This window comes from Rhipicephalus microplus, chromosome 1, assembly GCF_043290135.1.
Source record: "Rhipicephalus microplus isolate Deutch F79 chromosome 1, USDA_Rmic, whole genome shotgun sequence".
Taxonomy (NCBI): domain Eukaryota; kingdom Metazoa; phylum Arthropoda; class Arachnida; order Ixodida; family Ixodidae; genus Rhipicephalus; species Rhipicephalus microplus.
Window position 1 is genome coordinate 296,548,898 of NC_134700.1, and position 26,300 is coordinate 296,575,197.

General features: G+C 45.1%; 1 protein-coding gene across 4 annotated transcripts in view; it reads left to right on the forward strand.

Annotated features, from left to right (window-relative positions):
* The window catches only part of Pka-C3 (Protein kinase, cAMP-dependent, catalytic subunit 3), a 144,443-nt gene that overhangs the window by 17,449 nt on the left and 100,694 nt on the right, over window positions 1-26,300 (forward strand). The window contains exon 1 of one of the 4 annotated variants that reach the window (XM_075865349.1): window positions 17,795-17,879. The exons of the other annotated variants lie outside the window; for them this stretch is intronic. The gene's annotated coding sequence lies outside the window, so the exon portion shown is untranslated. Of the gene's footprint in view, window positions 1-17,794; window positions 17,880-26,300 lie in introns of those variants that run through there. 4 annotated transcript variants of the gene reach the window in all.

The window sequence follows — 26,300 nt, forward strand, 5'->3', positions numbered from 1 at the left end:
GGTCCAATCATGCGCGTTTAATTGATGGAAACTCCGCCCCAAAAATATATTGTCCCCACCCCTTTTTATTTGGGAGAGGGCCCTCAACTAGCGAGAGTGACAGCCTGTTGGGATGTTGTCATACGGCTTGGCCACCAGAGGTTTTCCCACGCTTTTCCCCGTGGGAAACGGTCAGACTGTTTGGCTCTCAGCCGGTGCGTCCCGTAGTCTAATCCTTGTTCGGGGTACATCGCGGCCTTCCACGACCTTGCAGACGCCGCCGCAGTTACAAAAGGATCAAACGTCGACGGCGACGTTCCAAGAAGAGTACCCCATTCTGCACTTCTTGGTTCTCTTTCATGCGCCCGCCGTTCCCATGGTCAGTGGGCAAGTAAGGCGCCTGTTAATTACCGTGACGTGGGGTCGCCAAAAATGGCCGTCCGTGACAGTGACAAACTATCGACGAGCAAGTCATCGATGAATGCTCGTCGCGACGTTTTTTTTTTAGTTTCCGTCTTACGCAAGGAGGTTTAACGAAAAATCGCATGCTTTTGAAACCTCCTTGGTCTTACCGCGGCAGCCGCATTTCGATGTAGGCGGAATGCTGGATGCCCATTTACTTAGGTTTAGGTGCATGTTCATGAACGCAACGTGTTCCGAACATTCAGAGCCTTACACTACGGCTCCCCTCCTTTTCTTATCGTGGTTTCGGGTCGTGAAATCCCAACAGTTATTAAATAGGGACATAATTGTTTTCGACTGTGAGCATTCAGTGGAGCGTGGAGGGAGCATGCTCGATCAATTGCATTTACGTAATTGTGAAAAGAGAGCCATATGGGAATAAAGCTTTTTGCCCGTAATCGAATACGGGCCGTATATATGCCATTATTTGATTAGTTTTATTGGAGCAAGCCCACAATTTCTGCATGCGGTAAAGATGGATGAATTGCACGCACGGTGCCCTGCTTACGCTGCTTATATATACGCGGTTTCTTTGTCGATAGCGTGGCGTACGCAACCTCCGCGCTTCAGGTAGTGTTGCAAAGTTTAATGTCCTCGCATGTAACTCGATTGCTCGACAATTCATCCACCTATTCGTGTTCTGTGTTATTATTTTATGCTGTGCTTACCATCTTTCGTGCTCCTGTGTCTGACTTTAGATTAGCTTTTTTATGTTTATTCGTTACGTCGCAGCCGTAAAAGCCACTGTGCGCCTCACTGATTGTCTTGCGAACTGCGGACTGCGTAGTTGCGGGTTCGACGACACCGACCACCACGGCAGCATCGGGAGAGCGCGAATTCGAAAGCTATTCCGTCCAGTGCAAGAGAACGAACAGACATTGAAAAAAAAAAAAAACACCACGTGGCAGGAATTGATGCGGGGGCACCAACTATGGCTGGCTCGTAATCTAATCGTGATCTCAAACATACGGTTCCATAATTTCATGAGTTCACCTTAGCACACGGGCGCTATTATTGCATCTGCTTAAATCTAACGAAAACGCCTTGCCACGGTGATTTAGTGGCTAAGGTACTCGGCTACTGACCCGCAGTACACGGGATCGAATCCCGGCTGCGGCGGCTGCATTTCCGATGGAAGCAGAAATGTTGTAGGCACGTGTGCTCAGATCTGGGTGCACGTTAAAGAACCCCAGGTGATTGATGATTGATATGTGGGGTGCACCTTAAAGAACCCCAGGTGATTGATGATTGATATGTGGGGTTTAACGTCCCAAAACCACCATATGATTATGAGAGACGCCGTAGTGGAGGGCTCCGGAAATTTCGACCACCTGGGGTTCTTTAACGTGCACCCAAATCTGAGCACACGGGCCTACAACATTTCCGCCTCCATCGGAAATGCAGTCGCCGCAACCGGGATTCGAACCCGCGACCTGCGGGTCAGCAGCCGAGTACCTTAGCCACTATATCACCGTGGCGGGGCAACCCCAGGTGGTCGAAATTTCCGGAGCCCTCCACTACCGCGTCTCTCATAATCATATGGTGGTTTTTGGTCGTTAAACCCCACATTTAGATTACATTGACATTCCTTGGCATTATTTTCTGTTAAATCTCATTGTTATATATATATATATATATATATATATATATATATATATATATATATATATATATATATATATAGGAAAGAAGTGAATACCTAAAGGCTCGTTTTTCCGTGTTTTCACACAATATTAATGAGATCTAACAGACAGTAATGCCAAGGAATGTATAGGGAAAGTTATTAGAACCAATGGAATTTAAATAAGAAGAAAGAAAAGTGGGTGAAAAAATAACCAGCCGTGAGCAGGAATCGAACCTACGACCTTCGAATAACGCGTTCGATGCTCTAACCACTGAGCTATCACAGCGGCCTTCCTTCCATCAACTTTTTTGGGTTTATATGTGAATTTAGAAGTAGGAGCGTCAGTCAGCGCCATCTATAAGCCAAGCGACGAGTGTGAAACTGTGAAACACTCTTTTATGAGCCTGTGTGGCGTCACGTAGCACGTGAACTTATTACGAGCGGGCAGCTGATCAATAGTCCCTCGTATACAACCTAATGACACCAAGTCTGCCAGGGGTGCACGTTAAAGAACCCCAGGTGGTCGAAATTTCCGGAGCCCTCCACTACGGCGTCTCTCATAATCATAGCGTGGTTTTGGGACGTTAAACCCCACAAATCAATCAATCAATCACCAAGTCTGCCAGTACGAGACCCTCGTTAATGTATAAGGGAAAGAAGTATATATATATATATATATATATATATATATATATATATATATATATATATATATATATATATATATATCTTATGAATGGTTATCATTCCCACTTATATTGCAAACCATTTTGCGATGCTCTTGCTTATGTTGTCGCATTATTATATATATATATATATATATATATATATATATATATATATATATATATATATATATATATATATATATATATATAATTTCTATGTTGGCCCACGTTCGTATTGGCGGTTGGATGAGTTCAGAAAACACGGACGTTATTACATTACTGCGCATGATCGCGAGTGGTGCCGGTTGCAGAATTAATTAGAGGCGCACGATCCCTACGTATGCGTCTTGTTTGTTTTTTGTCTTCCTTTTTCTATGGCCTTGCTCCTGTGCTTGCCGTGATAGAACAATAGCAATCGATTGGTGCAGCATAGATGTTCACTGGGAGAGATATCGAGGGAGAGGAAGGCCAAGAGAGAGAGAGAGAGTTGTCGAGTGCAGCTACTCCCGAGAAGGCGTGGGAGGGTTGATTGTTTCTCGCTTTTTCGCAGAGTCGTTTTGTAAGCACCTAGCGCTAGGCTGTTAACAGGGTGAGGCACGGTTGCATATATACTCAAAGCGCTTGCTTTGTAATGGCGCAGCACGAAATCGAAACAAATGTCGCACTAGCGTTATAATCTTGGCACGATATATGTGCCTCGCAAATTATTTTACTTTATTTTTCCTTTTTGTCTTGTTTTACCTAAAGAGCAGGAAGACACAATATTCAGGAAAACGAGGGAAAGGGAATTTATTCGGGCAGTCATGGTCGGGCCCTCTGTCGATGCTGGCCCGAGCGTCTCGCTGCAGCCTCGCCAAGCAAAGCTCCGCTCGTCCGTGCCTCTCAAACATGTGCGGCTGCTTAGTAATATGTGGGCCTCTCGGGGCGCGTTACGTGGCTGAACGTTACACACGAGCCGAAGGTGTGGTTCTGCGGCGCCTGTAGCTGAATGGTGATGCAAATTTATCGCGTGAGCAAAAGCGCCCGCTACCGGGTCACGTGGACGCACTGGTTCACGGGGTTTTTTCGCCTCAGATGATCCAAAAGCAAAAAAAAAAAAAACATCTGGCACGTCATAATCAATCGTTCGCGAGGTATCCAATCAGCCAAATATTCGCTACTGGAACGTACGGGCTATGTGCGCATCAGCTGCACACGGCGGCGAGGCCGCGGCAGATGACGACGATGCATTATGGCTGAGTGCTCCTTGCATTCGAGAGGCAGCTTTAAGTCACCGACTCAGTAGTATTGAAAATTGTGCAAGGTGGTAAACAGCTCGAAAAACGAAGGCAGGGAAATAGGAAGACACAAAACGAGTGCCGTCTTTCAACTGAAAAATTTAATGAAGAAAAACACTATATATATATATATATATATATATATATATATATATATATATATATATATATATATATATATATATATATATATATATATATATATATAGTGTTTTTCTTCATTAAATTTGCTATACCACGAAGGAAAGTTTAGTGCTCCCTGAGCTAACGCTCGTCTTGTGTCTTCCTATTTCTCTCTCTTCGTTTTTCGCGCCGTTTACCTCGAACAATGATTTACCGACTCGTTGTGCACTGAACATGGTTCGACCCTATAGGTGTGGACGCATCTGTCAAGCAATATTATAGCTGCTAACGCAATTTCTACCTATATAGATTTTGTATAGGTGTCTTCCGAAAAGAGTTCAACAAGTGGTGTGTCTCTGTGGTAGAATACTTGAGTGTTACGTAGAGCCTGTATTTGATTTGTGCTCCAACCCGGGCTCGCATTTCTCATAGTGTACGAGGTCACAGGAGTCTTTGTACCGCACTCCTCTCTTATGCGGCACTCAAGGATTTTAATTAAAAGCACTAGTGCTTTTCCATTGCTCCGCTATTTGCTCTCGCCTGGTATAGAGCATCCAAAACACGCTGAACGAATGTGGCTTCTCCATTTTCGTCAGCTTGCACGCCCACGCATGTTCAGAGAGGAAACACTGCGCAAGCAGTCAACGTTGACACATTCCACGTGTTAGTAACCTTTCTTGTTCTCTATTTTGTTTTTCTTTCTTTGTGGGCGGATATGTCAGGAAGACGTTCAACGTTCACTTCCATTCGCGCAACCTTTAAATGCGTCAGTTACTGACGTACCCGAGCGTGGGTTATGTAAGTTGTGGCAAATACCACAGTCCCGAGTTTGTCAATGTCTGCTTTCCTGTCTGGTTAATTCTTGTCCGGCAGCCATGTCGTCACAATTGAATTTGTTAAGGCAATCTTGCTTGTTTGTAGTAACAGTTCCACAAATTCTTTCTTTCATTTTTATTCTTTGTTTATTTTGCAAGATTATGTGTGGGCCTCTCATCAGTGTTTCTTTAATTAGTAAATTTTCTTGCATTTCACTCAGTTCTTCATTCAAGAATATTATCCCTTCGCCTGTTTTTTCCTCCACGATCTTTTGCCCATATCAAATACTTGGCTCATTCATTTCCTTGTATTTTTCTGTCAGTTCTTTCTTTCTGCATTTATTTGTTTATTTATTTATTTTCTTTTTTCTTGGAAAGAATGGAAAACGGACTTCTGAAACGATCCTTCACACTCGGCAACTGCACAAGAAGTGAGAAAACGTAACATGTCATTTTTTTTCTTTCTTAATGTCAGAGCTCCTGCAATATGATACAAGGCCCAGTGCAGGGCATCAAGTTAGCGAATTCGCACGCGTAGTTACATAGAAGCCTCCAATCGGTGCGTGTAGATATTAGACGACGTTAAAAAGCCTCGCATTACTACGACTTTTCTAAAGCCTCTGCGCAAAAACTAGCAAACGCTGCTGATACAAAAAGCCACATGGAAGCAGACAACGCTTTCTTCTGGAGCACTGGTGTCACAAACAAGTGCTCAATAAACCGCACGTTCCGATTTCTAACGGCTGCGACCACACCTTCGCCGTACACAAAAATGTCTCTTCCTATAGACCTGTCGCATTTTTGTAAAAAGCGGTCGGCGGCGCCGACATACTGAGGCACTTGTAGCGACGTCACGCCACGTAGGCTCCATCCTGGCCAAAGCTCACCATCGTACTCTATGATCACGTGACAACTGGCAGAGCAGCTGCAAAGCTGCCTTAGAGCACGGGGTGTCGGGGTGGACCTGCGCCGTGCTCGGAGGCAGCTTTGCAGTCTGCGCGCCATGTGCCGCTATATATATACGCGCCTCAGTATATCGACGCCGCCTACCACTGTATACAAACACGGAGTAAGTCTGTATGCAGCTCACAGATCTAGGGCTGAATTCACACGACTTTTCTTTTACGAGCGTGTTTTCTAAATAGTGAACAGGTTTCACTAAGGATTTTCACTGCATCATGATTCGCTGTAATATCACCTTACGAAAATTGTTAGCGTCAGACGTTTTTGTGAATACGAGCCCTGGCCTGCAAAGCTGAGGAGCTAGACATGAATACAAGTGCGCAATGCTTTCCACGCTGAAGCTGTCGGGACTTGCCGTTGCCGCCTTCAGCTCAAAGGCATGCATATTAAGAGCGGATATTGCTTTATACGCGCAATCGTACAGAACGAGAAACTTCCGGCAGCAGTATATTTCATGAACAAGAAAAAAAAAGCGCAAACAAACATTCTATACTTGTCGTGTGGCCTTAACTTATCAGCGGCAAGGAATAATGCACATAAAACCAGACCTACCCCCCCCCCCCCTTTTTTTTTACTTCTGTACGTAAGTTAGGGAGTGGTCTTTTTGGAAGCCTCCCGCTGTCTGCCGTTTCCATGGTTCGAAATGGCTGAACTGCATACGTGTTTAGAAAAACGTGGGCAACGATAGAGAGTATATGTACTGTACCGAAAGACGGTGTTTTAGCGGTGTGTCACTCGCCGCCTTTACTGTATAAGGAATTACTCAGTGACACAACGGACAGTACTTATAATCGAAAGACACCGAGTGGATCCTATACAGTTGGCTGTCGCGTTGTATCCCGTCTGTATACGCAGCCTGCGCTGGAGGGCACGTGTTTCAAATAGCGGTGTTGAGGTGCACACCAATGAAACTTATTTTCCGAAAGCCCTTGTAAACTCGAGTCAATGGGAAGTTTTAGATGAATTGATTACAAAAGCTTATTTCCTCAGAAAGGTTTCTCACTGATCGCAAGAAGTAATCACCGACGATACTCCTGAATGCGCATTCTGGGGCAGCTTTGTGTTGGGGAACGTCGCCTGTGTTCCAAGTTTTGGCTCTCCGCAGTTGGAACAATGGAAGGTTCGTTACAAATTGTTACAGGACTCGCTTGTTGTATTTATACCGTTCACTGCCAGTGATCGAGTGCTACGCACACCTCTCTGTGCACTGTAGGTGTTGTGAACCAAGCGAGATGCCCGGTATACGATAAGCGAAGCCGGTCGCACGGCGTCTCCTAGTTCTGCATGCACACTAGATCCGACTGAAGGGCCAGCGCACGCCGGAGGAAGAAAGTGAGGTTGGCGGCTCGTGATACTGCCATATCGACAGACTTGCCATTTTTTTTTTTTTGTCCTCGTCTGCTGTACTCGTTACGCTGGTGACAACGATAATACCCATGCCGCTGAACACAGGGACGGGTGCTCTGTTTTAGGAATTCTATTCGGTAAAACAAGCGGAGAACAGTCACAATAACGATGCGAAATTTAGACCCAGAATAATGATCGTGTCGTGTCCCTGCAGCACTTGGCGAGTCGTAACTGCGGAGCCGTAGAGGCATCAACTTCCAAACTAATATGCAGGAAACATCCGGCCCTGCTCATATCGGCTCAAGACGAAGCTTTTGCATCTGATGGTTTCGGTTTGTGCCCGCGCATAATTTGGGGCTCGAGGCAAGCACAAAAACGACAATCATGCCCTGATTTCGTTTGTAAGCGTATCTGTTTTCAACGATCGTAAGCCCTTTCACAGAACGAGACAATGAACCAAGAAATGTTGAATATTCATACGCAATGTTGAAATTAGTCCTTCGAGATGCCGCTCCTAAATATAAGGCCACCCAGCACCCAACGTACTGGATATATAGGCGGAATAACAGTGGTTTATTGTTTTCTTTACTATTGTACCCAGTTATTTGAAATAGGATGTTTTGAGTGATGCCGATTGTTATGCCAATTGTTATGCCAACGATGCCAATTGTTATGCGGAAATAGCGAGGCTCTTTCGGAATTTAGCGGACAATGAATGACGTGGTGCATATCATAACAAAGACCTGTTTCGGCTTCTTCCATTGTTTTAATTCTTGTCACTTTAAAGCTTTCACATTAACGGCCGCGTACGTCGTACAAGTCGCGCTGTCTCAAACGAACACAATATCTGAATCTGATCTCGTCATTTTAAGTCATGACGGGATTTCTGGGAGCAACTAGCCATACTTATTAAGCTGACTAGTAGCCACGATGACACCCAAACAGTTTTTTTTCTATAGAGGACATTTTACAAAATTATTTTTCTTTTGGTTGTTCAACATAAGATGCGACAATCGTGGAACGCCTTCCAGTTATGTCCTCCTCGTTTCTATCGTGTTTTTTGTTTTTATTACCCTATGGGTGACGGGCGGGAGCGACGGTCACATAGAAGAGATTTTACAACAAGCAGTAAATACGGTAGAGCGATACGTGGAGAACAATGGCCTAAAATGCTCTCCTCAAAAATCGGAGTTATTACTCTACAGACCTACAAGCAGAGGTCGCAAGCGCATTCACGAACGACACAACATCACAATCTCAGCAGGAGGTTACCCAATACCTCAGGTACCACACATAAGAGTTCTGGGACTCCGAATATCCGAGAACGGACATAACGGGGAAGCAATAAAGTTCCTGGATAACAACACCCAACAAACCATTCGAATGATTCGAAGAATCGCCAACAAAAACTACGGCGTGAAAGAACACAACTTAGTGCAGCTCATCCAAGCCTTCGTCGTCAGCCGCATAGTGTATGTGACCCCATACCTCAAGTTGCAAGTGGCGGAAAAACAAAAGATAGAATGCATAATTAAAAAAAGCATATAAGCAAGCCCTCGGATTACCGATCACCACGTCTAACGAAAAGTTCGAAGCGTTAGGAATGCATAACACGCTAGACGAACTTATTGAGGCTCATATGATAGCGCAATATGAACGACTCGCGCAAAGCAACACGGGAAGACACATCCTGCACAAACTTGCAATAACGTACGCTGGCCAAAGCGGCAATAAATACGATATCCCAAAAGAAACCAGAGAGCGCATCATAATACCTCCGTTACCCAGAAACATGCACCCCGAACATCACCGGGAGCGGAGGAATGCAAGAGCGAGAGCACTGCACAAGAAGTTTCAACATGACGCGGACGTGGTATATGTAGATGCAGCCGAATATACAGACGGTCGACACATGGCAATAGTCGCTTCAAATCAAGCGGGCCACCTGCTTGCTAGCGGCACCATTAAAACAGGAAATTCGGAAATCGCTGAAGAAACGGCCATAGCGCTGACGCTTGCGTCCACAAGGGCCAGCGTCGTAATCAGTGATTCTAAAACCGCGATTCATAACTTCGCTAACGGAAGGGTCTCGAAAGAGGCGTTAAGAATCTTAAATAACTTTCGCGGAGAGCGCGACGTTTATGTTATATGGACGCCCGCCCACTCCTCCCTCCCGGGCAATGAAACCGCACACACCCTAGCTCGAGAGTTAGCGAGCCGAGCAGGGGCAGGAATGACGCGGAGCCCGCGTGCGGAGAGAGACCGCATGTTCAGTTACAACGAAATTACCAAGCACTACAGATTAGGGAGGCAGCATTACCCGCCACCACACTCCTCATTAAATAAGCAGCAGGCGACAGCGTGGCGCCTATTACAAACAAACACGTTCCCAAACCCAATCGCTTATAATCATTGTTACCCGGACCTCTACTCAGACAGGTGTAAACACTGCAATCAGCGGGCGGACCTCAAACACATTATCTGGGCTTGCCCCAACATCGTGAAGGGGCCAAACACATACATGAATACGGAGCAGTGGGAGACCGCGCTGCTAAGCTCAAGCATCGAGGACCAACTACAGGTCATCAGGCAAGCCGAAGATGCCGCTAGGGCCCAAGGACTCCTAGCTGCCATCTAAGGGAGGGGAGTCAACTCCTCTAACACTTGCCGTTTCAATAAAAGTTGTTTCTCTCTCTTTGTTTTTATTCTGAAGAGTTTTAGTCTGCCAACGCTGATAGAACTGTAGAAGAGCGTGAGATAGAAGGATTGGACAACCGAATGTGGCGTCCTTTTAAGAAGCTCGTTTCCTAACGTCCCGTATTAGATGCGAATCAGCTCTTTGGCTAGCTTGTGTAACGCTGTCCCTCCGCACCAAGGCGGTGCCAAGTAGGCCACGCCTTCCCTCACAGTGCGCGAGCGTGACAACACTCTCTACCTAGCCTGTCGCCGCTCACCGCATGTCATTTCTCTCGCTTCACCGTCTCCCCTGCTCGCAACGCTCGAGCCCACTCATGACGTCGGCATCACCTCATCACCTAAGCCACCTCTCTCCATTTGTCGGCGAGAAGAAGCCGCTCGGGTAGGCGCGCCGTCGTCTAGCCCGGCCGAGGTCCCGTGGCGCAAGCATTGTGAACAGCGCGCCGTTACTTGCCGCGCGATCACGCTGACGGGCGGGACGCCACCGGGGCATGCTTCCCGCTAGTGGGCGCGTACCTTTTTCGGCCGTCGCCGGCGTTGCAAATTAACAAATCCGATCGCGTTCGCGAATGACAACGCCACGCCTGGAACACCGATGAGGCCTTAGCCAGGGAAGCCGAACGTAAGCGTCGGCTGAGGAAGACCAACGACACCGACGAGGTGCGAGTCAAGAACGCCGATCGCGTTCGAGAATAGAGACAGCGCGCGGGAAACACCATAGAGTTCCTAAATTTAACTAGAGGGGACTCTGTTGCTGCGATCGTTCAGCGACCATGGGAATAATGGGTAGTTCACACATTTGCCTGGTATTCTTACTTGCGGCTTCGTTTATTGCTGTGTTTCGGTTTTGTTTTGAAAGAAAGATTCAACCCTTTTGAACTTCGTGACCCGATTCGGAAAAGTAAGTCTAAGTCTAAAAGAAAAAGGTGGTGAAGCGCAACCGCTGAACATTTGCTGATTTTTGTTTCGTGAAAAAACAGCTCCAAGCCACACGAACACACACGGAGTCAAAAGCAGGCCAGAAGTACGAAGATCAGACAAATGTGTGTACTACCCATCATTCCCATGCTCGCTGATGCGCCGTGCGTTTCAGCTCCCATAGACACTAGCGCCTGAGTTCTCTCTAGTGTATATTAGGAAACTTTATGGGTAACACCGACGAGACGTGAGCCGAAAAGCCAAGCGCAAGCGTGTTCGACGCGTCCCTCCTCCCGTATCATTGCAATAAAACAAACGTTTACTTGAGTAAACGCTACACCGAGTTTCGCTTCAAACCCTTCTTCCAGCATCCGCGTTGACGCCTGTTTCGCCTGTGTCAACACCATGCGCTCCGCTGCTGCTTCGCATCCCATCAGGGTTCCCTTCGGGGAGATGGTCCATGGTTATTTTGCTGATTGAAACAGTTCACACTCACTGTAGACGACGCTTTTCACCGTAAAAAAAAACGTGTTTACTGGCTGTTCTTCCTGATCATTGACTCCTACACTAGATGATACCGTGGAGCCGCTGTGGAAAGTGGTGATTGTATTTGCGCATCCGTACGACACTCTTCCAGCTATAACGACTGAACTGTTCTTTGTGTGATACTCACCTCGTCTTGCAAAAAACCATAAGGGCAGCTTTTGCCCTCGAATTTGACGCATACACCTTTTCGCAGTCGGCTCCTTAGGCGCCGCCGTAATCCTCCTCTCTGGGCTGCGCTAAACGAGCGTGACCCCCTAAAAAGTGCTCCGTGAAGGCTGTGACATCAGCCATTCTACTCCCGCGCGCTGCCCAGCACCACAGCGTTCTTTCTCTCCCGTGAAAAAGTCTACAGGTGGAACAAACGAATGCAGCGCAAAACAACTCTTTAACGAGCGTGCTCGCCGGCTTCGTGCTCTACTGGGGAACGTGGTTCGTCTCGCGCATTACTCGCGCCTTTTCCTGCCCTCCTCTAAAGCCCATTTCTCTTTTCGCCCGCTCCTCCATTTGCGCCAGCACGTGCGTCCCTGGGCGGTCGTCTTTATACTCAACACTGCTTGCTGGTCCCGCGTTGCCTTGACTGCCTGCCGGGAGGAGGGGGGGGGGGGGGCGCTGCGTCCGTGACCTGTCCCGGAGCAGCCGCCTTAGTGTGTGTGGCCTCTCTCGCGCAAATGAATCGAGAGCGGCGGCGGGGCAGCGGGTGGAGAACGCCGCGGCTGCTGCCAACCATGGTTCTCCTCGGTGGTTAACACCACGCCGAAACCCTCACCGCTTTCCTCGAGAGGAAGTCCTTGCCCTTCCGACATTTGCGACCGTGTTGCGAGATATGTGGGCGTAGTCCTTATTGGGGCAGACTCAGCGTTCTTCGATGTGGACTACTTCCGACTACTCAACACTAGTAGAAGGAACCGAATATGACAAAAAAGTGACTCGATGTGATAACTGATCTATGCTAGGCCTCAAGGTCGACAATAGAATAATGGCGTAATCTTCGTTGTGAAAGTGCTAAAATTCAGTGCAGAACGGGATGAGCTGTTCGGAAAGCCCCAGCAATTGGTACCGTTTAGTGTCGTGATGAGAAATTTTTATTATTGGCTACTTTGAAGCGAGATTAAGATTGTATAACGTTGCAGCAGCAAGCCCAGTACCTGGTAGTCAGACATGGGTCATAGTGAGGCTGACAATGATGATTCAATGGCAAGATAGATAGATAGATAGATAGATAGATAGATAGATAGATAGATAGATAGATAGATAGATAGATAGATAGATAGATAGATAGATAGATAGATAGATAGATAGATAGATAGATAGATAGATAGATAGACAGACAGACAGACGGACGGGCAGACAGACAGACAGACAGACGGACAGACGGACGGGCAGACAGACAGACAGACAGACAGACAGACAGACAGACAGACAGACAGACAGACAGACAGACAGACAGACAGACAGACAGACGGGCAGACAGACAGACAGACAGACAGATAGACAGACAGACAGACAGACAGACAGACAGACAGACAGACAGACAGACAGACAGACAGATAGACAGACAGACAGACAGACAGATAGATAGACAGATAGACAGATAGATAGACAGATAGACAGATAGATAGATAGATAGATAGATAGATAGATAGATAGATAGATAGATAGATAGATAGATAGATAGATAGATAGATAGATAGATAGATAGATAGATAGATAGATAGATAGATATTTGAGGCTCGGAGGTTAGCTATGACAGCTAGCTACTCCGCACTGTGGCATGAAATAAGGTCCGCAAAAGGTACGAGAAGAAAAAAAAAAAAGCACTGTGACTGCGCACAATACTTATTTATTTATTTATTTATTTATTTATTTATTTGTGCAACCTGCATCGCCCAAGCGGGCATTATTGTAGGGGGATGAGGAAAAATAAAAGCAGTATTACAATCGAACAAAGCGCACGTTCGCGCCTTCAAAAAATGTCATAGATTTGCGCAGCAACTCCTGCGCGTTCACAAAAAGCACAAATCTTGAAGTGACGAACAAAAAGCATTGGATGGAAGATCAACAACACGCGCATACAAAATATTCCATTCGCGAATGGTAAAAGAAAAAGAATAATTTGCAAAAGCGTAAGTACGACAGCTGACCTCGCAGATTTTTTTTTTTTTTTTTGAGTGATCATTTCTGTGTGACACGTAGTGTGGGCTCATCATGTATAAACTCTTGTTAATGCGCATTTCATTACAGGATATAGAATAGAAAAACTTTAATCACAAGACCTTCCTGCGCTGCCCAAGATGCTTCCATCCTAAGTTGTTCTTAATGCATGTAACACACGAGGTAAAATTGTGATTATTACTGACAAACCGCGCTGTGCTGTTTTGTATGCGTTCAAGTTTGTAGAGTTTGACCTAGAGTATTCTACACAACACAGGAATACTCAAGGATAGGTTGGACATTTGTAACATACAAAGCCACTTTCCGACTTTTCGAGGCAGACTTGAAATTGTGTTTAATTAAGTTTAACACACTGTTGGCCTTGCCAGTTACGTAACCTATATGCTTATTCTAAGATAAATCAGCAGACAAGTATACACCAAGGTATTTAAAATGTTCAACATGGTCAAGTTGTGCTACTGACAAGCTGTAGGACGAGTGAAAAGGTTTGCGTTTTCCGGTAAAACTAAGGAAGCAACATTTTTTTTTTTTACATTCAAACACATCTTCCATTTCTCACACCATCTTACCACAGTATCAAGATCAAGTTGCAAAGCAGAAATATTGTTCATACTGTGTATTGATCCATAAATAGCACAATCATCCATGTACAACCTCACGTTTGATGTTAAGATTTTGACAATTCATTAATATAGACCGAAAAAAGTAAAGCGCTTAATACTGAACCCTGTGGCACTCCGTAAAGTACGCAGACGTATGAAGAAGAAGACGAACCATTTACTTGGACGGACTGTTTTCGAGAAGGTAAATAATTGCTCAGCCAACCAACAACAGAAACATGCAGACTTAAAAAATATAACTTATGTAATAAAATAGCACGTGGAACGGTGTCAAACACTTTCTGAGAGTCTAGAAATACTGAATAGACCTGATAACCCTTATCATATAAACTTGAAACATCATGAGAAAGTTTGCACAGTTGTGTAACACATGACGAACCAGACCTAAAACCACGCTGAAATGCACAGAAAAAATTCTTTCTTTCCACGTGATTTATAATACCACTATATATAACGTGTTGAAGAGTTTTACAACATAGGCTGGTGAAAGATATTGGCTGGTAGTTGGCAACAATATTTTTTGTTTCCAGACTCTGGTGTTGGCACAACATTTGCTAGCTTCCATTGAGACGGCAGTTCCTGACCTTCAAGTGATTTTGAAAATAAGACGGCTAAAAATGGTGCTAGAGCACTTGCACACCTCTTCAATACGTGATTAGAAATGACATCCGGTCCTGAAGCCGAGTTTGGTTAAAGTCGTTCAAGAAGAGTGCACACACCACTATATAGCCGAAATAACAATATTGTCCATAGGTTCAAATTGCTGGGTTGCCGTACATGGCATTTAACCTTGAAATCGTTCGGAAAACACAGATTGAAAATACTGTTTTAAGCAGGCTGCCTTGTCTGCATCTTCCGGAAAGGTTGTTTCACAACAGTTATGCCCGGAATGCCAACAGAGTCCATCTTATACCAGTGTCACACGGGCACTTTTGATCGCGATCAGGGTGATTCGGATGAGTTTTCTTGATCGCGATCAACTTCATGACCGCTGTTACACGGCTCAAGCTAATGCGATTCGAGCTTGGGTCAGATGAAATGCCCCGCGTGGCAGTTGCGCATTGTAAAACATGTCACTGTCAAAACTCGGCGTGCGGTATATCTATAGAGCCCTTTACCAGCAATGTTATTCATGCAAGAACCGCTCAAACGTCAAAAACTTTGCATGCCACTACAATAGTAATTTCATACATCTATCATTCGATAAATTTTTCCCAGCACTTACCTGCATTGCTGTGTGAGATTATTAACATTCGCTTTTATTTCTGATGGCCCCCGCTCTTAGCCGTGTAGTCGCAGCAAAGCGTAAATCTCGTTGTACGCGCCAGTGTTTCACATCTGGCGCCTCAAGTCTGTTCCAGTCGCTCCTGCCAACGGTGAATTGCTGTAAAGATCTCTTCATTCGACCTCGAAGTGCGCGTACGTCGCGGAGCAGTAGGAAGGCTTGCAACACTCAACATCAGCTTGCTTCGGGGGGCTCTAACAGCTCGGATGGGGCGAGTTTGGAACTAAGCGCTGAAGGCAATGGCCGACTGCTTGCCATCTGCTTCTCCCGTAACTATATACATGCGCTCGATGTGAATCTTGAAATATGCAATACTTCAGATATTGTTCCAATTTAAACGGTCTAGAATTGGCTTTTTATAATTATTTAGCTGTTATAAAGTGTTTTTAATGACCTATGGTCGATTTTCCTGTTTATCGTGCTTTCAACAAGCTCGGCTAGGGGGTGCAGACGACCGCGAAATTGCGATTTTTCAGGCAGATCGCGATGATCGGATCGCGATAGTCTTGATCTCGATCATGCCTGATCGTGATTACAAGTGACCGCGTAGCAGCGCCTAATCAGGATCGTGGTTAATCCGGATCGAGACTGATCGCGAATAAAAGTGTCCGTGTGACACCGGTATTAATTGATTTCATGTATTTCCAAACTTCCTTGGGATTAGTAATCAGCTTTCGTTTTAGGGAACCAAGAAAGCTATCTTTCGCGTCTCCTAATTGTTTTTTCTTTAACCGTCGACTTAACTCAGCGAGTTTTTCTTGAACATCAGCAGTTCCTGATGAACGAAAACGCTTGAAAGCGTGATTTTTTTTAATTCATTGACTTTCTTAGGCTTGTGGTAATCCAGGATTTGTCAGCTCTCCGTTTCCCGCAAATAACTTTGGAAGGTACATGACTATTGACAAAACTAAGAATCCCCATTTTAAAAAGTTCCCACAGACTGGTGATATTCATGATCGAAGAACACTCTTGGAACTCAGTGAAAAACGAAATAAGCTTGGATGATATGGCTTCATAGTTGCCATCTTCATAAAAATAAATAATTCGCAGCGACACTTTTTTTTAGCTTTAGCTTTTGGCAAAGCAAACTTCCAACTACTACCTCATGATCACTAATCGTAGTTGTAACTGACCTTATGAAGGCGGGATGATTACTTGTGTAATCGACCCGCCTTCAAGATCTAGTATGTTAGCACATTGCCCAGTGCACCTTGTGGGAGATGCAGCAAACTGATGCAATGCGTGTTTCTTAATGAGCTCTTCCAGTGCTAAGTACGGGCCAGACCGTGAGCGCAAGGCGGGAGCAGGACTTATCCAGTCAACATCCGGAAGGTTAGAATTGCCTCCTAGTAAAATATATTTCAGTTCCTAACGTAGCCAGTGCTTCAGACAAAGCTTCCAATGGCTGCGCACTAATGGAGTTAGGCGGCCGATAAAAACAGCCTACCGCAACGTGCTGCGCTTGTGACAGCTCAATTTTATTTACACCACACGGCTTTGTACTGAATCATCTTGCTAGGAAGCGCAGCCACTATCACAAAGAACACGTGTGTTGTTTGTAATAGTGGCTGCGCTTCCTAGCAAGATTGATCCTTATACCAACTGGCCCGATACAATTGTTTTTTGTACTGAAGGCTGGTAATCGATACAGACACGCTTTTTAATCTGTTATTAACCAATATGAAAACTCCCCCGCCGCGCTCATCGCGATCTTTGTGATAGACGTTAATACGTGAAGGAAACACTTCTGCGTGGTAAATTATATCGTCGAGCCACGACTCGCGGTGCCAAAAATTATATCAGCAATCGTAGTAGCTACAAGGTCTAAAAACGCACCCTTCTTATTTTGAATCTCCGACAGTTTACAACGATAAACACCAATTATAACTGATAGCGCCCTTGGCATTGTTAGTGATTGACTGATTGTTATTGCAACGATTCTACGTCATCACTAGATGAACTGTGTATAAATGTTTGGGCCCCTGTATTCAGCTTATTGAAGCGAAGCCTGAATGTTTCTTTGCGTTCTTTCGCAAATCCGACCAGTTTTCTTCTCTCCAAACGAACTTTGCTTGAGTAATCCTCGCTTATTGACATAGTGGTTCCTTTCAGCTTGTGTGCCCTCGTAAGTACATTTTGCTTTTTTTTTTGAAGGAACAAAACTGTGCTACAATGGGCCTATTCTTCAACGTAGTAAAGCGACCCACCCTGTGAGCCCATTCCATGTCCGATGACGTCACCTGGACACCCAAATGGTCCGAGCAAGAGTCTTCCGAACTCTCACCTACTGTATATTTCAATCCATAAAAGACCAGGTTATTTCTGCGCAACTTATTTTCAAGGTCATCTTGGCGCCTTTCAACCCGGTCCAACTGGGCTGCAGGTGAGAAGTTCGCATATTGCAGCTGTTAGAACTCGTCCCCCGAATCTTTTAGGCTACCAACGTCTCGTCCAATCGCTGCCAGTCCAGCCGTAAGTTTTGTAAGCTCATCGTCAGCAGCCTTTTGATTAGCTTTAATTTCCACGAGTGCCTCCAGAGACTTATTCTGACCGTCGTGTGTTTTTGGCAGTGAACGCAGTGCTTCAAGAAGACCTTGTTCTTGTTCCCTAACGGTTCCGGATTCATCGCGACGTCCACTGACAGCAATAAGTGCCCCTACAGCACAGAAAACACGTCCAGAGATTTCTCTGCAATTGTCTCAGACAGGCAATGAAAATAAGTATGCACAAGATATGAAAGGTAGGGTTTCGGTGCCGTCACGCGAGACCAGTCATATCGATAAACGGAAACGTGACAGTAAGGCATATTGACCTGAAGAGCAGGATATTGTAAGTATCCGGTCCTCATGACAGCACCGAAACCCAGCGGCGGCTGGCGAAACAGGCTCTTGAATAGTTCGTGGTCACATTACGATGCATGCGATGCCCATGCCGATTGAGTGACGATATGCTTGATATCCGGGAAGGCAACTGTCAAATCCAGCGCATCGTAACACGGCTGACAGCGTTGAAGCACCGGGCGCTGTTCGGTGTAGCATGCTTCGTTGATCCAAGAGGGCGTCAATTGCGCATCGCCCGAGACGACTATAGCGCCTGCAAAAGCTGAAGAGCAAGAGACTGCAAGTGTCCCGTCCTCATGACAGCGCCGAAACCTGTTTTTTTTTTCGTCCTGAAGCTTGCCAAAGAACACACTAGCGCTTTTAGAGCAGTTCGGGCTGTCGACAGCTGCAGTGAGAATACCGGAATCCTGGTTTCCCTTGGGCGATGGTTGTACGTTTGGTTGAGCGTGGTACCGCGCACATGAGTATGAAATGCAGTCAACAAGGGTTAACGGAATGCAGAAAGTAGAACAACCTGACATGCTAACGAGATTGAAGAGCCGTCGTAATGTGATCAAACAGAGAACGAAAATCCTGAGATGAAAAGCGCCTATATGACGTGACGAGGTCATATTACCTGCATCTCTCGAACGTGCAGCTTCTCCTCAAGCTGGCCCAAGGACGTAGCTTTCACCCCTTTTAATACATTCAAGAGTTCCAGTGCATTGTGCTGACGGCCGCGAGAAAGCCTTGGCCTATATTGACGGCAAAATTAAAACCGTTCAAGCAAAAAAAAAAAGAAAAACCGCTATTTCATGTAAGACTCCGCGATGTCACACTTGTCATTAGACGCACAAGGCGACCTCCCATCGCGGCAAAGTAAGCGAGGGCACAAGTCCAACGAAGATTATCGCTTCTTGAGGCGTTTCTGTTTCTAAACCAAACACGTACTGAACTGTTTTTTATTATTTTTTTGCAAATGCGCGAATTTATACACTACCGTTGCTTTTAAAGTCATAGAGCGAGTCTGCTGAGTGATGGATGGATGCGAAACTTTATTTGAAAATGCACGACTCAACGCATAGCAGGCCGCTCCCACGTAGGCCAAGCCCGAAGGCCGCATCGTGGGCCCTCTGGACAGCCCACCACAGTTGATCACCGACATTGGGGATCTTCGTTGCGGATAACCACTTTACATTATTGGTTTGGTCTGTGCCCAGCAACGAGGGGCAGCGCCAGAGCATGTGGCTAGCAAATTCGTTGCAGTGCCTGGAATAGCTATTAGGATAAATGCTGGGTTGAATTCAGTGTGAGAAATGTGTCGGCAAATTTTAAGCATTAGGAAAACACGAAGGGTTCGAACTTGAAGTTGGAAAACAAGACTATATGGGACGGACGTTCGTGCTAAAGATTGTGAAGTGTGGGTGTGTCACTTTTGTTATCGCTGCACGGGAGGTGTCTATAAAAAGAGAAGCCAGGGCTGACCGAGGCCCTATGACTGGAATTCGCGTGAACAGTTCATTTGAAAATAATTCACGTCTTTACTTAATGATGTCCATATGCGTGCCGAGTGACGACTCACCCACACACAAAAAAGGCCCAATGGACTCTTTCTTAAGAGTGCATTCCTTTGTGGTAACATATGCTATGAACTGTGAATGACACGCGTCTGCTAAGCGCACGTTCTCCAAGGCGCTATAGCTGATCATCTAATTCGTGTGAAATTCTCGCACCCCATCTTGGCTTAGTATAATCCCGCTACACATAGCAGTTTGTGACCCGCTTTTCTGTGAACGTTTCGCGCCTCACATCCTTTGTTACCAACGGTGTGATCTCGCTTCATTTATCTCGGCTTTTGTTTTCTTTACTAAAGAGCTTATTGGGCCGGTTGGTATATGAACGACGAAGGGAAAAACAGTGCGATACGTAAGACAGTGGTTTGTCCGTATCTTTCAGTGTCTTGTGTTTCGCGCTGTTTTTCCATTCGTTGATCTTCCTTTTTTGGCTCGCGCGTATAGCAAACGCTTTCATTTCCCTTTCAGCGCTGTTGCCATTCTTCCCCGACTGTGCCATGTGTACGCAACGTGAAAATAAAGATTGTTATAGCGCGCGAACAGAACGACGACAAAGGGACAAGAACAAGACTAGCGAAGAAGAATAGCGCTCGTCTGCTTCTTGTTCCTTTATTTGTCGTCGTTTTATTCTCGCGCTATTACAATCGACAAGTCATACCAACTAGCCCGAACCGCCACGCTTCTAAAAGTACATAAACTTTCAGCGCTTCCTCTATCAAATCTTGTTGAGGTCAAAAGTCCCAAAACCATCACATGATTATGAGAGACGCCGTTGTGGATGGCTCCGGATATTTCGACCACCTGGGGTTCTTTAACGTGCCACTATATCTTCACACGGACCTCGAGCATTTTCGCCTCTGTCGAAAATACGGCCGCCGCGGTGGAGATTCGATCCCGCGACATGCGGAATCAGCCGCCGAGTGCCTTAGCCACTAGAACACCATGGCGGGTTTCACCGCTTGCTCAACGCAATAACCATAACAGTTTGCTCTGCACGACAATACAGGAAATGCCAGCATGCTGTGCGCTTTGCAAATAATGTAGACTGGGTGGCTGCGACGTCAGCCATTAATGCTGAAAACAAAACGAAAGTGGAAGCTTGCGATGTAAAAAAAAGTCCATGAACAGGGCTTGATTGGTCAAGCCGGCGCTTGAACAAGGGGACTTGCCTTCTTCGAGGCTTTGAGGAAGACAAGTCTAACAACCCCTGACTACGAAGCATTGACGTCATCTATCGCTGCTGAGCTATTCACCGCGTGCAGATTCAGACCACGTATAAACCGCTTCAGGACCGCGCATAAAGACGATGCCATGCATGCGAACCTTCTTCGCCCGTGGCAGATGCGGGTGCTGCATACATTCTGACGGACGACCTCGTGCCTCACGTCGCGCGGGAATCCCGTTACTGTGGCTTCTCCGACCACGATCGACGATGACCGATGACCGACGCGGCACGTCGACCATGACACGATTGCCGGCCCGAATCGGGTTGTCGTGCTGTCTCGACTACACTCGCCCTCCTCTTTACACCGCCCCTATACATCGCTCTCGGTCTACTCTTTGTTTGCCTTTCAATTCTAAGGTTTATCTCCCGTTGCTGTCAACGGGCGGTGCATTGCTCTCCGAAATAATATAGAGGAATGTATTCGGCGTATGCGTAGAAAGCGGAGAAACGGAAAAATTCCGGTCATTGTTGTAGTAGTCAGGGATGCTTCGGATTCCTCGAGTGACAGCGAACATACGGAGCGAATTCGTGGTAGGCGTGGTAAACTTAAATCTGGGTAGCTCAAGCACCTCGATCAGTCGACTACATACATACATACATACATACATACATACATACATACATACATACATACATACATACATACATACATACATACATACATACATACATACATACATACATACATACATACATACATACATACATACATACATACATACATACATACATACATACATACATACATTAGGCGACCATGTTTACCTTAAGCTTACTGGTGGTGCCATGTCCTGAGCACACATTACAAGATTGGTGGCGCACCATTTTTTTTGTTTACTACCAGAAGCTTGAAGAAAATGACGCGTGATGGCATTCGCCTAGAAATTTGGGCATAAGAGGTGTTTACTGCAGGCTACGGACATGTAGCGGCCACATCAATAGAAACGATGGTCAGAGACAAGCAGCCCTACGAACAAAAAATAATTCGGCGGATTCATCCCTGCCTCTCAGCGCGCACACAGCGCTCCCTTTTGCATGGCCCGGGTTGGCTGACCTTTCACCCCTCGTATTGCGCAATAATTCCGCGCTCAGCTGAGATCTCTTCCGTGATCCTCTTTCTCACTCTCCTACAACACCGCTGTGGCATGGGACCGAATTATCTGACACATGAATGGAGCTAAGCGCCAATATACACTTTCCGTTCCGTTTCTTGTGTTCCTTGTACACACACACACACACACACACACACACACACACACACACACACACACACACACACACACACACACACACACACACACACACACACACACACACACACACACACACACGCACGCACGCACGCACGCACGCACACACACGCACACACACACACACACACACACACACACACACACACACACACACACACACACACACACACACACACACACACACACACACACACACACACACACACACACACCACACACACCACACACACACACACACACACTCTTTCAGCCAGCATTGCACTATCACATAACGTTTTGTGCGTGTCTTTTTTCGAGATGTCCCACACCGCTCTGTGTCTGGTGTAAATAAATAAATAAATAAATAAATAAATAAATAAATAAATAAAGAATACGCAGAATAGTGAAGACCCAGACTACGCGTTTCTGATAGTCTTCAATACAGCAGCCGAGTACCTTAGCCACTAGATCACCGCGGCGGGGCGTATCGGCGTCGTTGGTTGTGCACGAAAAAACATCTTGACCGTGACCCAAAAATTGAGAAAAATGCAAATAAAATAATGAAGCATAAACATCGGTCATGCAAAATGCAAAATTAGAATACAGAACGAAATTTCGTAAAACATTGCCGAAGTTCACCTTCATGAATATTCGAAGCAGCCGATGAGCACAGTTCAGAAAATAGAAAAAAAAAACGTTACACCAGTTTTCTAGTAAAAAAGTGTACCAAACAGATACCGCATGCTCAAACCGGTCTAAAAAATACGCCTCATTGGGTCATAGGTTGATGACCAAGTAAAAGTAGCAAATATGCGGTGACACTGTTGAATGCAAACCTTAGAACAAAAAAAAAATTGCAGTGCGTAAAATGTTTTGGTTGCCAGAAACAGATATGCTTTAGCCCTGCGAAAGATAGAGAGGTTATGCGGAATAAACATCGGTGCATAACGCTTTAGGGTGGGTACACATTCTTTCCAGTAATGTGCGCTTATTTTATATGCATCTAATGAAACACCTATAGGTATTTTGGGGGCACACAACATCATTAAGTATCCTCCGAAGAGATTGGTTTGCAAGTCTATGGGCTAGACCACTTCTCCAAGCTCTTATCAAAGTTCATCGGTGCCCCTGAAATTTTTCCAAGTAATCCAATTCTTCACACCACTATTTCCATGCTAGAAAGATCTGTGTAAAAGAAAGCTAGAGCATTGGCATACGCCAATACATTTACCTAATTTCCATAAACACTGAAACCGCGGAAGTTACAAGATTGAATTAGGCTTAATCACAGCAGCTGCAAGTAAAGAGCAAGGAGCATTCGTGACAACTGACAGCCTTGATTCACAGACTATTTAAGTAACAGGGACTTTAACAGGTGGTCATTAACAATTAAACAGGTAGAACAATCAGTCTAGCGTGATTTTACATCTTTAAATATAGTGGAGCCAAAGTTGGCATGTTTGAGAAAACAGGAAAGAATGGCGAAACCGATCAAAGGCCTTCGCTAAGTCTCCATGTAGCATTGCCAGTTGTTCATGTGAGTGTGAACAGTGTTCCAATACTGTGCGAAGTTAAACTGTATTGAGCCATCTTTTAGGCCGCAAATTCTATGGGCACCAATGAGCACCGACATTGCGAATTGCTGTACTTTATATATAAAGTACTTAGCGAAAATTTTATAGTCAACGTTGCAACATGTAATTGGTCCATAGGCGTCAGCACGACGAAATTTTTCTCGGTCTGAGTATCTTGGAATTAGAACAGTGTGGCTTTTAGTAAAAGATTCAGGAAGCGTTTTCGGACTAAAACTCTCCATAACAATGTCGAGCAGTACAAGGCACAGTAATGATCTAAATGTTTGTAAGACTCTCCAGACATTCCATCAGGTCCTGGCGTTTTCGATAATGGTAACTGTTCAATGGCAAGTTCTATTTCTTTTATAGTGAATGGATCACTCATAGATTCACATTCCTCGTCAGTTATAGGAGTCACAAATGACAAAAGTAGCATCACGACATCATCATTTTTGTTTTCAGAAGAGGTGCTGAAAAAGTTTTTGTAATAAGTTTTAAATTCTGACATGCATGGTTTCAGTCGAATGAATGCCAGATAATCCTACCCAATAAAGGTCCGATATAAATTTGATTTGGGCATTTTTGGTATTCATTATAAGTGAGGCTTGATGTGTGGATTCGTCTGACTGCAAAGTACGAGCATTGTGGAATCGAACATGAGCACCTTTGTAACGCGAAGAGTCGTACTCGAAAGTGCTTCGAAAAAAGAAAACACTGTGAATGACATGTAGTGGATGGAGTCTCACGTAATGTTCCATAACAGACTCGTTGAATCGTACCTAGTGTCAAGACATGTGAATTGCAGAACGAGTAAATATTTTAAAAAGCCCACCCATTAGAAAGCGCTCGGGCATATTTTTGATCCACGTCAGTCGCAAAAGCATTAACGAAGAGAGCGGCCGAGTAGGTTTGTGTGTTGCCCTACGGACGCGTAGTGGTCGTGGGTCCTTTGCTGATTGGGAAAATGAATAATTAATGGCGTAGTGGGCACTTCGTTATCGTGCTTGCCGTAGGCATTCCACAATAGCTTGAAACGGGCAGCGTTTCTTGCGAGAAGGTTGAGGCATGCACCGAAGCCAGGCAAGCAATTGAAGAGGCGATATGCATGGAGCCTAATTAGGCTATCGCGCATTATACTCTTGAAGGCGACGCTCGAGCGTCCTTCAAGTGTTTGGGTTATCTCATGCTTTGGTTCGGTAAAAAAAAAAGCAGCTGCCTTGTCATGAGCTTAAACACTCTTTGGCTCTCTAATAAAGCTAAAACATGTGATATGCAGGAATAAATGTGATGCAGATACCACCACCAAAGTAGCAACAGCGCGTTAAAAAGTATGCGATAACAAACAAGTTCGTAATCACGCAAAAGTTTATTTTGTGTATACCTTCGCGTTCCTCTTCTCAAAAGCACTTCCTGCAGCGCTTACTTACTGGACTCTGCAGAGGAGAAAGTTTGGCCAGCACAGCTACGGACGCTGTCTATAAATTACCACCCATGTGCTTAACTTGTAAGCCATCTGACGCTTCGGTTACATGCTGATGCCTTTTGAAACAAAACAAATAAATATAATAAACCTTTCCGTGCTAAGGTAGCTTTAAAGATAGAAAAAAATATATATATAGTGACGAGGATGCGAGTATATATAGTGACGAGGATGCTCACACGGGTATATCCCAGTGGATCAGCAGTTCATCGCCTTGACCTCTCGGCCACTTCGTCCCATATTCTCGAATGCGGATGCAGTTCCTAGACAAGTGTGCATGCTGTGCGACAACAGCAATCGGTCATTCCTGCGTTCTTCTTCTCCTGTTATTATCATTTTTTTCACTCTAGCCTTGAAGATCTGTCATCCGGCGACATCTGAATTAGCAAAGAGCTCGCAGGCCTCTCTGCTTTCGCTATCAAGCTTTTGTTGCAGTGTCGCTCCTGTTTTTTTTTTTACTTTCATTGTGACAGGCACCGGAATCTCTTCTCAACAGCATTTTTATTTTCTTTATTATTGTAGCGTGTTACTGATTATTTGTTGAAGTGAAACTTGTAATAATGTCTAGTTTAGAATAGTTTCGTGCAGTTGCTCGCTAAACGATCCTCATCGACAATTGAGAAACCAGCATTTTTTCCCTAATATTGTTTCATTTTATACATGCGGCCCACTTTGAGCCCATAGAATCTGTTTATTGTTCATCCTTTTATAGCGCATTGCATTTTCATATAGACAAACATTCCCGAAAAGAGCTCCTCCTGAAAGTATTGCCATATTAAGGTACCAATTCTTTTTTATTAATATATTACATTTAGGAGTTGTTGGCGCTTTTGTATAGCACCAGCTACTCCTTTTCACGGATGATAGGATATGTGAAAAGCATGGCACTGTAAAAAAAGA